The sequence below is a fragment of the Sinohyriopsis cumingii genome, chromosome 12 (genome assembly GCF_028554795.1).
Source record: "Sinohyriopsis cumingii isolate HCF-2022 chromosome 12, ASM2855479v2, whole genome shotgun sequence".
NCBI lineage: Eukaryota > Metazoa > Mollusca > Bivalvia > Unionida > Unionidae > Sinohyriopsis > Sinohyriopsis cumingii.
The window spans coordinates 94846536-94861530 of NC_142972.1; the positions used below are offsets into that span (position 1 = coordinate 94846536).

The window sequence follows — 14995 nt, forward strand, 5'->3', positions numbered from 1 at the left end:
GTAGAATTGTTTTAAGCCAAGATCGGTATCATCAACTGCTTTGTCTGGTTCCATCGACTACAAGAGGCCATAAAACGCTATTATCAGGGCCATTGTACAAGCTTTCAGCACAAGTTGTGATGGTTTTAAACGGTACTTGATGTGCTTTATTTGTTTAAATCTTGCTGAGGAAATGTGAGGTAAGTGCAATTTCCGATGACACACCAGGACATCAGACCCTGGATGACTTGCTCGAGTATATAAACCACGAATTTGAAATTACGAATCAGATGTTGAATAAGAAATGAACGTAAAATGCATAAAGTCTAATTTTTACATTCTTCCACAAACACTGTTGATACGCTTTATTTGCACATCACAAATATATGTAGGCAATGTCGACGTGCCTGCATAAATAAACGTGTACATTTACCAAAACAAAATCAACAGGATCACGTAGACAAATACCAAAACAAAATGTAGTAGAACGGACCTAACGTGTATTTTTGTGGCAAAATGCAGCATCATTACTTTTCTAAGAAAAGCTTCAATCAGCCTCACCATCATCAACAACAGCACCTTGAAAATCATCATGAAGAAGAAACAAATAAATCTTTATCGTTGCCTTTACCATTGTTATTTTTGTAATTAATGTTACATTATACTAGGCCCACTTCTTCTTTTCTTCTTTTCTGGGCCCCGAGTGGCTGTCGAATCTTCAAAACATCCAATTAAAAAATGTAAAAAGTTAGTGAGAACACATTTTTAAAAGTAAGTTCTTGTTGTAATGAAGCAAACCTGACATTATGATGTACCACAGAATCTATCATGATACACAAAGAACGACCTGATAAGACTCTCAGCTTTGTACATCCTACTCTGAGACCGATCCAGTGGCCTAGTGGTTAGAGCGTCAAACCCTGGCTGAGTCATATCAAAGACATACAAATAATCCAAACGGCTGCCACGCTATACGCTCAGCATTACGAGGTTAGTGTTAGCACTGGTCGGCCTGGTGTCAGAATAATGTGACCCGGTGGGACATCATGTTAAATGTCTGCGCTATGATTCCACAGTGCTAGACATCACTGTAAGCTGCCACACTGCAGACATCGTAGCGATATGACTGAACAATCGTTAAAGCTACGTTCAAAATCTAAACCACACGTTCACACACACGAACTCATGCAAAGAAATTCTAGATAATGTCACTGTAACATATATAAACTGCAGGCACTTCATCACATTCAAGATTCTTAGCAATTCAGCACATTAAAGGATATTGGCACATTATTACATTCAAGTCCTAACACTAAACTCTTAAAGCTGAACGCCTAGCAAGGCAGCTGTTAATACCACTTTTAAAGCACTTCAGCCGGGGTTCGAACCTGCAAACTCCCGCATCTTAGGCGAACGCTCTATCACTAGGCCACTGGAGCGGTTTGAAAGGATTCAAAATAATCTCACCATGTTTCTTTAGTCCATACAGTCATATAACATTAAGTAATTCAAATAATTGATTACTCTCAAATAAATCTAAACACAACATTAAATACATGCAAATTGAGATCAAAACAATGACAATAATAGGAACAAAAACAATCGTTTACATCTGTCTTCATATACATCTCCACGACTCCATTACGACTCTTTATTGCAATATGTCACTACGTGAAATCCCCTAAATGGAATACTGTCCTCAGATTTGTTAAAAGAAAATGACGTCCTGCGTTTATTTATAACTTATTTTCATTGGCCAATGAGAAGGCAGAATCCCATTCAGTGCGTTGTTCTTGCATATTAAGCGGGTGCAATCATGGCCATATCAAGCAGTAGTGTGGGAAAATGGTCTGGCATCCCTTAAAGATATGTTAGCAAGCCAAACTGGGGATACGTATACAAATTCGAATACCCGAGCTAGCCAGTAGCATAGGCATAACATTCCTACTGAAAATGTCAGGTTTATGTTTTCCTTTGTTTCCTGTATGCAGCGTTCGTGTTAATTTATGCTAGGATCTGGAATTTTCCTATTCTTGACGTTGTTGTTGGTGTTGCTGTTGGTGCTGTTATTTTTGTTGTTTTTGTGGGCTTAATGCCATTTTCAGCACATAATAGACTAAACATGGCGGCTAGTTTATATCGTGATTGAAGAACCCGGGTAACCCATAGGAAGAGCACCGAAAAAACTGGAAATTGCAGGCAACCTACCTCAGATATACACTTTCATCGAGCCCAAGATTCGAAATTCGAGTCACGAAAAGCGAGCAAGGTGAGAATATTCCGTGATCGTATAAACGAGCATCTTAGACGACATGGGGACCTAGGCCCATGACTTTCATTTAATATGTGATAAATCTTTTCTCAGAGTGTTTCTTTCATCCCCTTCCTAGCGGAGAAGCCGTGCAGATCCTATCTTAGGGCCTCTTCTACTGGAGGAGATATGTCTGACTGCCATTTCTGGAAATGCACGAACCAACAAGCATCATTCCTCATCCCCCTATTCTGTGTTTCGGCGAAGATGACCACTCGGTATTAATTTACGAGGTCAATTGCCCGTCCTAAGACTGGAATATAAAGAGACAACATGTAAAATAATTGGGATCAGCAACTTTAAAAGAATGTTTGAACTTACATGTACAAAATAAAGTTTTAAGAGAATTGTGATGCAGCCGCAAATTGTGAACCTGCAACCTCTTGTTCTGCATCCTCGACTCACATAAAGATAAATGTGGGTGTTTATATATGACTAGGCATACAGATTGCCAGTCCTAGGACGAGAATTTAAAAACTAAAATTAATAAATAAACTGGGGGAGAGAGATAAAAAGAAGTTTGAAGATAAATATCAAAAACGTAATCTAAAAAGCTATAATGCGAATGCCCCAAGAGTTTCAAACTCGTGACCTCTTGTTTGGCAGCCGGAGCATAAAGACAAATATGTTTTTTTTTATGTATAAGATTTACCATGGTTTCTACCAAGTCGTGTTTTTTTTTTATTTTCTTTGACGTGGGAAAAGATGCTCTTCCACATGTAATTATGATACAAGTAATGCAAATTTATTTCAGTGTATAGCTCTTTGGTATTTTTATACGTTGTGTATAATAGGCATTCTATGTGAAATATACCATACGGAGTTGTAATTTTTTGCAGTAATATCTTTTTCTCTTTATTTGCTTTACATAACGAAGCATGCTGCTAATTTTTTAAGATATTTTCCGAATTCTACATCTCCAGTTATCCAAACATGATGCACGTACACACACGCACGTAAACACACACACACACACACACACACACACACACATATATATATATATATATATATATATATATATATATATATATATATATATATATATATATATATATATATATATATATATATATATATATATATATATATATATATATTTATATATATATATATATCATGATTTGCATGGATGTTATCTTAATATTTTCTCAGGTTTTCATTAGGATTTATATAATCTGTTTGCCGGCTAAATTCTTGGATTAAACGTTTGCATATATTGAAATAGTTTTCCTCAGTCCATATTTTCTTGATCTCACTATATATTTTAGAAATATATATTTGATATATCTCATTTTATTGGTAGCTCTATTAATTTGGTTATATTATTTCTTCTGTGTATCCCAATCATTCCTTTAAACGTATACACAGAGAAATATATATTTTTCACACAGATTCCTATTATCATGTTTTGTTTTAATGCTATTTCAAATATTTTTAAATTCATAATGCATAAGATGTATGATATTTAGTCATCCCTCCATCATTATTCAATACATATTCGCTGCGGAAGTAATGTCATTTCCCTCCTTACATGAAAGTTATTTTTTGTCAAGGTACCTATCATACTGTCCTTTCAATCTACCTAGTTAAACATATACCATATTTTAATATTTTTGTGTCTGAGCGACCTGCATCCGATCATTATATTAAAATTAGCATGTGCCTACATTTGTAAGTTAGTTCGTAGTTTTTCTCATTCGTCTTGAATTGTTATACTATAACACACACACACACACACACACACACACACAAAACACAAACATGTCACTCCTAAAACTTTTACACGTGTCATTATAAGTTCTGGTTTTAATACAGGGTGGTTTCCCTGCCAGTTATTTATTAAAAGAATTTCCGTTTGTTGCATGATTGATTTTAGATCCTATTACTTTCCCAAAGTCCATAAATTCCTTTTCTAAATGTACGTTGTTAGTTCCTTTATAATTCTATTGTTATGTATTGTTAGGGCTTCTATTGCTATTACATATAATATCATCGTTAAAGAACCATTCCCTCTTGTGAAAGGTCTATATTAAATTTCACTGTCAGTATGTAAGAAACTGTATATATGTAACTATACTCTATTCTGTCAAAAGACTTTTCTTGATCTATAAGATCAAGGCCCCCTCCTCTCCTTAGTTTCCAAACAAATCAATCGCTTTTTAAGGTTAGAATTGTGTTATGAATATAATGTTAATTATGTCTTCGATACATGATTTAGTTCTGTTAGAAAGGATCTTACTACGTATTTTATAGTCTGTATTTAAAAGCGATATCGATATCCAACTCATTAAGTCTTTTACATATAATTTCCCCTTATACTTAAGTCTTGTTTCCATCCCTTCTTTCATCGTGGACGTCATTTCATTATTCAATAGAATATTAACATATAGTATCTTTAATATTGGAATTAAGATATATTTTAATATACAAAAATGTCGCTTAGCCACCATAACTAATTGATTTGCCTTGATGTAGTTGTGTGAATGTTGCAATTATTTCATATGATATTATAAATTTTCCACATAGAGACCAAGAGTCCTGGGGGATTTGCGAAAATTTTATATTTTCAGCGTATTATACCATCACCCACTGTGATGTTTTTGTGTAATGTTTAGTTCATTTTAAAAGCTGTATATTTCTTCCATTATGTGTGTTGGTTTAGTTGTCGTAACGTTATCTTTTTTAGTTTTTTTTATATGCCTGCTATTCCCTTTTTTCTTACTTCAATCATTTGCATCCCTCATGCTTCAATATATAAACTGGAGGATTTTCTGCCCTTATTTTGTCCCAGTTAATTTGTGATCTTATAAAGCTTCGTACTTTCCTCGCTTTTGTTTTATCCTCTTCTTTTTGATTTAAATATTTATTATTGTATTGCATTATCTTTGTCTTCCCCGCCTTTTGTTTTGTTTGACTTGACAATATGTTTTCGTTGATTTAATTTCCTTCGTAACCCCTACCGCAAAACTCTTACAGTAGGTTGTAATGTTCTCTGTTTAAAAAGGATTCTAACACTACTGTAATTCTGGCTTTGTATTCTTCGTCGTCGTAGAAAACAGACTAGCAAAGGCAATGATGAATGTTATATACAGTAAACATGTAAATAAAACAACAATCTCTCCTATCAAATATATACTATATCGATCTATATCTCACCACGTCTGTCTTAGATTAAAACTTTATACAGTACAGATTAAAACCACTATGCTATTCCGGACAACGGTCGGTTATTCCAGTCTCGTTTAATAAGTATAATAATACAGTCGCCTGATTACGTTATGTGATCACATAAGCCAATACTTTATGGATGCCGAGAACCCGATATTTAGACCGTCCAACTCGTGCGATCACTTTATTTCTGTGTCGCTGGTAATCGTTATAGCGAAATTAAGCTGTTTATAATACTGTTAGGTGACACATATAAATTATACCTGAGGGAGATATATACTAAACCTTTGGGCGATATATGAACCATTCCGCGACAGCTAGCCCAAAGGTTGATTTTATGCATGAGCGTACATCGTTTTACCTTTCGGCGACAGTAAAGGTGCGACAAAAATGTATGTTTATCATTTATTTTATTTTACTAATTTTTCGTGCATGTTCATATTCTTGTTAGTATTCTACGCAGTATTCACTATATAGGCACACTCATGACTAGCACGTATTCACACATATTCAGGACCGCTCCGGTGGCCTCGGATGCAAGAGATCGTGGGTTCGATCCCCGGCCGAGTCATGCAAAAGACTTAAAAAAATGATACTAACAGGTGCCTCGCTTGGCGCTCAGCATTAAGAGGTTAGTGTTATAACTGGTCGGCCTGGTATAAGGATAATGTGACTTGGTGGGACATCACGCTGCATGCCTGAAAAGCATCCTCTTTCTCGCAATATCTTATAACGGAAAAAAATCTTCTTAACTGCATAAAACGGAAACAGAACATGCACATGATATAGGAAGTTTGATTCTGAGCTCTATTTAATCAAACTCTAAGTCTTCTATTTTTTCGATGTAAGCTTGGTGTTTTTCTAAAATACAAGTTATGTGTTTTCAGTATGATGCAATTGTATTACCTTTAAGTTTAGGCTTACTATTTTATTTTCGTTTAAAGCGTTTACCTTTTACATATGCAAGTACATTTCAAACGACAGCTTAAAAATAGTGTCTAAGTCAAAGTATATGTGAGAGAAAATCCCAGGATTTGTTGAATAACTGGGAGAGGACGAATGCATTCACACTCTCTTCAGTGACAGAAAGGGAGATATTTAGCAATATGGAATGATGGTACGAGCTTTAAATCGAGATTGAAAAATTAAAACCTAATCACTCAAGACAATGAATACTTTTAAGCTCCTATCCCGTACAGCTCAGTATCCCAAACATCGAATGCTCAGTTCTGCATCGATTATTTCGCGTAGAATATACCTGGATTTAATATGCAGGAGCACATGGGTATTATTCTAATTACAATAGTGTGCGTATAGCAAAAGTTGTCTACCATTGCTACTTGATATTGAGAATATGTGGTTGGAGACTTTAGTATTCGTAATTTCTTTACATAATGACCTTTATGAATGTAGTGTCTCTTTTTAAATGACACCTGCTTCTTAAGACATCTCTTGCTGAGGTGCCTTGGCTGAATATTATGACAAGTTTTAGTGTACGCTGTATTGGTCTCATAAGCAATGGTGTCATTAATATTATTATTATTAATAGTAGTAGTAGTAGTAGTAGCAGTAGTAATATTAGTAGGTTCGATAAATCTGAGCTTTAATTTAATAGGAATATGGCCCTCATCCTCAGGTCCCGTTGTTTCTTCAACCTAAAGAAAACATCTAAACTTTAGATTTTCATAAACTTTCCATGTCACCCACAGCATAACAGGCTGGCTTTCACAAACTAAACTTATGTTCATTAATTAAACAGAGTGTACCTGGCTGGATTCAATACGCTGAGACTCATGGGTAATAGTATGCATACAGTATTGTGCGTAAAATAAAACTTGCCAAACATTAATAGTTTTTATTGAGGACGTTTTGTTGGTATCTTTAGTAGTCGTAATTTCTTTAAAATATGACCTTTATGAATTTAATGTCAAATCTGTTTTTAAAGTCACCCACGACACATTAGGTTGACTTTCACTGTCTAAACATCTGCTCGTTAATTAAGTATGTGTTTATTTGCTTTCATTTAATATATAGCGTAATGTTCTTTATTCTTGACCGTTTCTGTATTTGTCTGAATCGAAATGTGGGGAGGGTCTTAGTTTACAATGTGATATAGATTTAGCATGACTTTGAAAAATAATGAATCTAGCCCTAAAAGACAAATTTTCCTTTGAATATGTTTCGCTACAACTGTAATAATTTATACAAAGATGCATTTTAACAATTGAAATAGACAGTTGCCGTGGAATAAGTGGTTATAGCGTCCGCCACAGATGCAGAATGTAGTGGGTTCAAACATCTGCTGAGTCAAAGCAAAGTAATATAAAACAATGCTAGTAGATATCCCGATGTTATCAACTGCCACACAACACAGTTTTAATCAGTTATATTATTTCACGTTACATAGGATATAAGACAATATGGAATGACAGAGCTCCACCAGTAGTAACATCAGTGCAATAAATTCTAATTTGATATTCTGTAACCCGCCAAAACTAATTATATAACAAAAACATTTAGATATTCTAGCGAACGGTTGTGTCTTGTACATATGAGTATGTAATCCCTCTAACACAACTCATATTACCAACAAAACTTCGATTATATTATCAAGTCAGCATTAAGCATAGCATACAAAACACTCTAAGCATAGCATACACAAAACTATGATTAAATTGTCCCTCGAACACAATCCCTAAAACCTACACAACAATGATTATTTAATCCATCCAATGGAAGCAACTATTTTCTTTCTCAGAGTATTAATATTTAAATCTTATTGATTGCTCGAAATCATAACACGATTTTATAATTCATATGTGTTCGCAGCTTAAAAAATGACACAAAACTACACTGCATCAAATGAAAGAATTTTCTGATAATGGTTCAGTGAATGTATCAAGAACTTGGTAATCTCAGATTAAAAGCCTAAGGTGTATTTGTTTACGTGCTTCTATAGCCTGCCCATGTCGTCTAATTAATGTTCAATGAAATGATTCGATTGATTCTCGAATTCGGTCATAATAAAATTGTATTATGTAATCTCATGGGTGCTGATGACGCAAATATAAGAACTTGAAATGACCCACGCTGTTCATATCCTGCATCAAATGTTATTTAATACTTATTCATTAATGAAGTCACATTTTGCGCACAGAGGTTTATTTTCAAAATGGTATATTAATAGTTAACTATTTTAAACGTAATTGTGCACTTACTGCTGTTTGGTGCCTCATGCCAACATTTGTTCTCTGTAAGATTGCTATTTCTTTTCATCTTTCATCTGTTTAATGTATCCATAATTTTGCTGTTCGAACTTGGTTGCATTACATTTTAAAAGTTTTTAAAAGTTATCTTGTATATAGGTGTTATCAACATTTCAATTCATAACTATCACGTTTTTTCATGACTAAATTATATCCATTCAGCAATCAGGATTATTTGTCTGTTCTAAACATTTATTAATTGTATTGTCCCCACGTCTGTGTTGTTTCAGACGATGTTGTTTCACAAGCACATAAAAATAAAATAAAAGGGTGCAGACGGTTAAAGCAAACAAATGCGTCTACGTATACAGGGCATGCATTTTCCATAAAATATTTGAAATGACTAATTAAGGTTATTCTCACTCTACATACAGGTTGTAGGGGGAACAATCTTTTATTAATATAGCATTCTCATCTAACATAAGTAAGATAGCAGCAGGGGGGGGGCGAATCGGACATTTTGTCCAATCGTCATTTGGCTTAATTAATACTTTCTGCACTCAGCGGATCCGGTGTCGTCAGCGCCCGGTAAAAAAAAAACGACGTCGTCGTCGGGGGGCCGTCCAATCGTCATTTGGTTTAATTAATACTTTCTGCGCGCCGATCCCAGCGTCGTCAGCGTCCGGTAAAAAAGCGCGACGACCGCGTCGATGTCATTGCCCCCCCCCCCCCGCTGCTAAGAAGTTATTTACAATGAAAATTAGTTACAATTTAACCGAATATTTGGTCAAGTCCAATACGATATCGTGTCCGAGGATCATGTAAATTTATCGTTACAAATCCATGTGGGGTCGACTGAGCATGACTAAAAAAGTTTCGAAAACCATTAAAGTCCATGTCACCGCCGCACCATGTCTGCCAAATATTTCGTAGCGTGTGTGTATCAACGCCGTTGAATACAGCAAGAATATTACAGTTGTCTCTGATTACTTTTGGAATCTGAGTGTATCGTTGAGTGACATATATCACGTCGGTGTTTTTATGCCTGCCTCTTGAAAATATCCTAGCTAGGTTTTTTTGATTGTCTAACATAACATCATCGTACACGACTAGATTGTTAACGTCGCCATCAATATCATCAATACCTGGTGCATCATTGATATCTGTAATAAACTCAATAACATTTTTTTCAGCGATCGCTGATGCATTCTCGTTAAAATCTTTCAACACCTCGTAGCATCGTTGATCATCTACGCTAGGGGCGATTAAATACAACTTATCCCACTTCATCCATCTCATTATTAAATTAAGTAATACTTGCGTCTTGCCGGATCCAGATGGTCCGATGATAATCATCCGGATCGAGTTTGGTAACGCTGCAACATGCTTAACTGGTTCTCTTGTTTTAGTCGCCGAAAAATCAATTATATTCATATCTCTATACATAAATTATGGATTTATATTGTGTGAAGTGTAGAGTGCGTACTGGCACAAATGATATGACAACCGTTACAACAAGAAATAACAGATCGGCACTTACTGGTAAGTGTGTACGTTGCGGTACAAAGAAATTTAGATTTATTTCTATTAGACCCGGGGATGTTTTAAAAAAAAGCGAGGAGGTGATATTGCAGCCAAGTTATCAAAACTCCCCGGAACACCGTGGGCAAAGTATCCAGGAGAAAAGCACCTCCCAGGATATAGCTACTGTGGCCCCGGAACACGATTAGATATCAGACTCGATGATCAAAATCAGCCCAAACCCGGTGAGTATCCAATAAACGCTATCGATAAGGCGTGTCATGCTCATGATGTTGCCTACTACAAAAGTAGCGATCTGCAACAGCGTCATATCGCGGATGTAAAATTAATTCACGCGTTAAATGCTATTCCTGATAAATCATTCAAAGAAAAATTGGCTTCATGGTTGGTAAAATCGGCTATGAAAGGTAAATTAATGATTGGAAGCGGAGCTTCTCGCGCTGGTAATTGAAAACGCTAGCGTTTATAATAACAACATGGAATCCATCTATTATTCTCCGAGAGGATACTGGAAGGGGAAGGCCGCAATTGGTAAACTCGCAAGCCCTGCAAAGGTAACAAAGGCCGTTGCGGCTAATTGGTTATCCAAACAGGCTATATGGCAAATTTATCTACCACCGCCTAAACAAATCAACTTTTCGCGCTTTGATGTTACCGTACCTAATGAAGTTCATCAGGCTGATATACTATTTCTGCCGCATGACAACGGTTACAAATACGCGCTAACCGTAGTTGATGTTGCGAGTCGATACAAACAAGCGGAGCCGTTAAAAACAAAGTCGGCAACTGAAGTAGCCGATGCGTTTGAGCGGATTTACCGAAGGGGTCCTCTGCGCTGGCCAAATCTATTACAAGTTGATCCTGGTAGTGAATTTCGCGGCGCTGTTTTATCAACGCTGAAACATCATAGCGTCGCGATACGACGAGGTCATACTGCGCTACATCGTGATCAGGCAATTGTTGAACGATTCAATCGGACTCTTGCTGAACGGTTATTTGGGTATCAATACGCGAAGGAATTCATCCAAGAAAAACGATCTCGTGAATGGGTCAAAAGGTTGCCAGGCGTAATTGCAGCGTTAAATAACGAGATTACCCGAGCAATCAACATGGAGCCCAGCGACGCGATTAAAAAAAGGTATATACCCGGAAGATCAAAAATAGATAGCGTTTCCAAGCCGATTTTCGGCGATGTCACTGTTAGATATCTGTATGAACCAGGAGAGCTTGAAGGCGGTAAAAAAAGAGCTACTGATCCTATCTGGAGTGTTACCACACATAACATATCAACGATAACACGATCAACTGGTAGACCACCGATCTATATACTGGATTCAACTGCCCCACAGCGGGGGTTTACACGCGAGCAACTACAAGTGATACCTGACGATACTCAATTGCCCCCGCGTGGTCTTAACTAGCGCCGTTGCGTCTATTGCACTCAAGACAGGTCAACCTCACATTGTTTTTGACATGACCGAGACTGTTATCGATCCTGTCCACGGTAAATTGGCGAGCGTCTTTATCCGAATAACGCCAGCGCATTACACAATTGCAACTCGCGCAGTGATTATTCTGTTGTTGTCGTAACGCAATTATTAATTCGGCATCAATATCAAAACGCCGCTGTTTTTTTTTATCCTGTTGGCGGTAACCCTAGAGTTTTCTATCAATGACGCTTGCATCGATGATGTCATCGTTGTCACTGGCTTCGTCAATAACAATTCTTCGAAGCTGATTTATCCTCCGTACTCGGGACACTGCAAGATAGACTAGATTTGACCATTCGATGCGATTATCAACCATCCAAACAATTGTGTCCGTGATGGTTAATCCCTGCGAGGAATGTATTGTCGTTGCGTATCCTAGCGTCCACGGGGATTTATCAGCACGTAGCGCGTCCTCGACGACGTTGATATCAACGAGCACAATATCATTCAGCACAAGAATTTGTTTTTTGTCCCTGACGCTGTCGGGCCCGGGATTTCAACTTCAATGTTCTGCCGCCGTGTGTCCGCGTGTCTATAACATAACGGCACTGGGCGCGTTGGAAACTTTTCCTTATGCAACGCAAACAACTTCCGCTGAAGTGTGTCTCTGACTATCTTTCTACTCGCTACAATCAAATCGTTTGGTCTCCATGTTTCCCAGAATTCATTTAACGGCGTTTCCGGAATCACCTCGCGGATTATTTCACATTGAACTCTATCCGGCTGTAATCTGATTAATTTTTTAACCTCGCGCAGTTGTTCATCAAGTGCTAGGTAATCAGTATCGGTTTCTTCATAATAGTCCACAAAACCCTTTAACCAATCATGTGGACCCTCGCCGACAAATGGTGGTGGTTGGCCATGATCTCCGCACATTATCACCGCTGTATTCGCGCGCAGCAACCACTCAAGAAACATTTGTAAAACATCTAACGAAACAGTACATATCTCATGCCAGATGATAACCTCAGGAATAAATTTTTCACCCATTCGATCAGGAGTCCACTCACCGCCGCTGTATCGAAAAAAGCTGTGATAAGTAACGGCGTCAACATTTCGTTGTTTTATCTCTCACTCTAGTCTATGGGTCGGTGTAAGCACGATTATACTTGCCCGCGTTCGAAATAATTCAATTGCCCGAGTCGTCTTTCCTGACCCGCCACAGCCGCTTAAATAAACTGTTTTATATCTACAAATTGGATCAGAACACGGTGGTGCATTAGACCATTCTGATAGATTATCACCGCGTAAGTAATTATTTCAACGGTGACATCTGCTGACGGGGAATAATCGCGTCGTATTTCATTTTTAATTCTCCATATACCCCAACTCTCGTCCGGACTAGTAAACTCGGCTATGTTTCCCTTATACTTTACGTCTATGTAAAATGAATCAATCGCAACTCTAACCGCGGTGTCTGGAAATCTATTTATCATCGAGAATAAATTGATAGCGGCGTAACCCAACATAGACGCCCTCAAATGCGGATACGCGGGGCTGTCTCCATCGGCGTAAGTAACAACTGTACCCAACTTTGTTCCATTGGACAGCAGAGCTGTTTTGCAGTTCACGTATCTATTTTTTGCCACTGCGTCCTTGATTACGAAATCATATTCTGCGTCATCTATAATCAGCCGTGAGCAATATCGTTTGTAGTCGCAGTTTTTTCCACCTTGTGTGAACTTACCAATTATTCTTCTACCGAGATCTTTTGCCTCGCGGTTTCGTTGGTTGAATATCCTTTTGGACCATTCGATGATATATTCCTCGTCGGCATCAATGTGTTTTCTGGATTCGTCAATTATGCTATCTAGACGCTCTGGTTCTGGTAACCAGACTTCAGTCTGCGCCCGGTATGATATAATTGCGTCACTGACAATCAACGATACAAGCATGCTACAATCAATCATAAACCGTAGCAGCGCTATTGGAAGCCATCTCTTTTCAGCCATGTGTCTACCGATCCAAATATAACAACAGCGATGAAGTCCTGCTGCGAATTCAAATGATACTATGCGAGCGAATCCGGTTAAATCAAAATCAGGCAGTGGTCCATTAATAGCAACACGAGTCATTTCATGTCTGGGGTGTCCAAATCGTTTAAAGTACTCAGCGGCGGATCCATACCCGAGAAAACTCGCTGGATAACAGGCAACCATATCAACCGAAATCATAGCGTCGCGGTTGTATTCAGTGTTCCATAGTCCACCGTGATAGTATTCCAAACAACCGGTAGAAATTCCTTGCGCGTTGGTCTCCACGCATTTTTCCTTGCTGCAACATGAGCCGCAACCGATGGAATCGTAAAACAATTTGTTAGCAGTTGTTCATCATGCTCTTCAAATTCCATGGCGGTTTTTTTCATCTTGTTGTGAAACGCTTCAGTGCGATATAATTCACCGTTTGGTCTTACAAACTGATCAAAGGTATCCACATCGTTTTCAGCGCTGCGAAGTAACCACACTGATACAGGGTCGTTTTTACACAAGCAGGCAATAGCATCAAATAGTTTCCTCTCCGCGAGAAAACCATCCTCTCCCAGGAATTCCCCCGGGATATACTTTACTGTTCTATCCCGTGGAAATATTGTGACCGCGGGCGTCCACGCGTGTTCGTTATGATCAATAATTTTGATTGGGGCTCCCTTTGATTTTTACTTTGATTCGTATATTACTTCACCGGTTATCGTTGTAACGGTTATTGGAAATCTCAACGACGTTTCTAATCTCGCTATGTCGCTGATGGTTGCTCCTCGCTCGCGCACTGTCTCCTCCAATTGGTTTATTTTGCTACGTCGTAAATCGGTCAGTTTATTTCCTCGACACGCATTTGTAAAATGCTCTATTACTCGTTCTGCTACACAATTTATCCCCGTTGACTCTTTCATCGGCGCTAGTTTTCCGATATCAGGTTTCTTATTTAACGGGTATATTCCATAGACAACTGCTGTTTCAGGATACGCTCGTTCATAGTATGGTCTGTCAATTCCGGTTAACAGCCCTGGCTTGGAGTCGCGGCTAACAATGACTGATTTCTTGTCGCTGAGAACCGGTTCAAATTTATCACGTATGATCCAATTACCTGATTCCACCCGGACAATGAATTTTACTCTGAAAAAATACTTTTTACCGTCAAGGTGTGATATTATCGTTGCCGCGCGTTTGTCGTTCATGGTAGCATCAACAACGCCATCAATTCGAAATGTTGACCAACTATGAGATGCACCATCACGCTTGAATTCATTGATACAATCGCGTATTTTATTCAACAGGGTTCTATCGTTTATTAACGCTTTT

General features: G+C 37.8%; 1 long non-coding RNA gene across 1 annotated transcript in view; it reads right to left on the bottom strand.

Annotated features, from left to right (window-relative positions):
• Positions 1–309: 309 nt before the first annotated feature.
• Positions 310–14995, bottom strand: part of LOC149787010 (uncharacterized) — a 42111-nt gene continuing 27425 nt past the window's right edge. Inside the window, exon 2 of the long non-coding RNA XR_016425068.1 lies at positions 310–2543. This is a non-coding gene — a long non-coding RNA (uncharacterized LOC149787010). The remainder of the gene's footprint in view (positions 2544–14995) is intronic.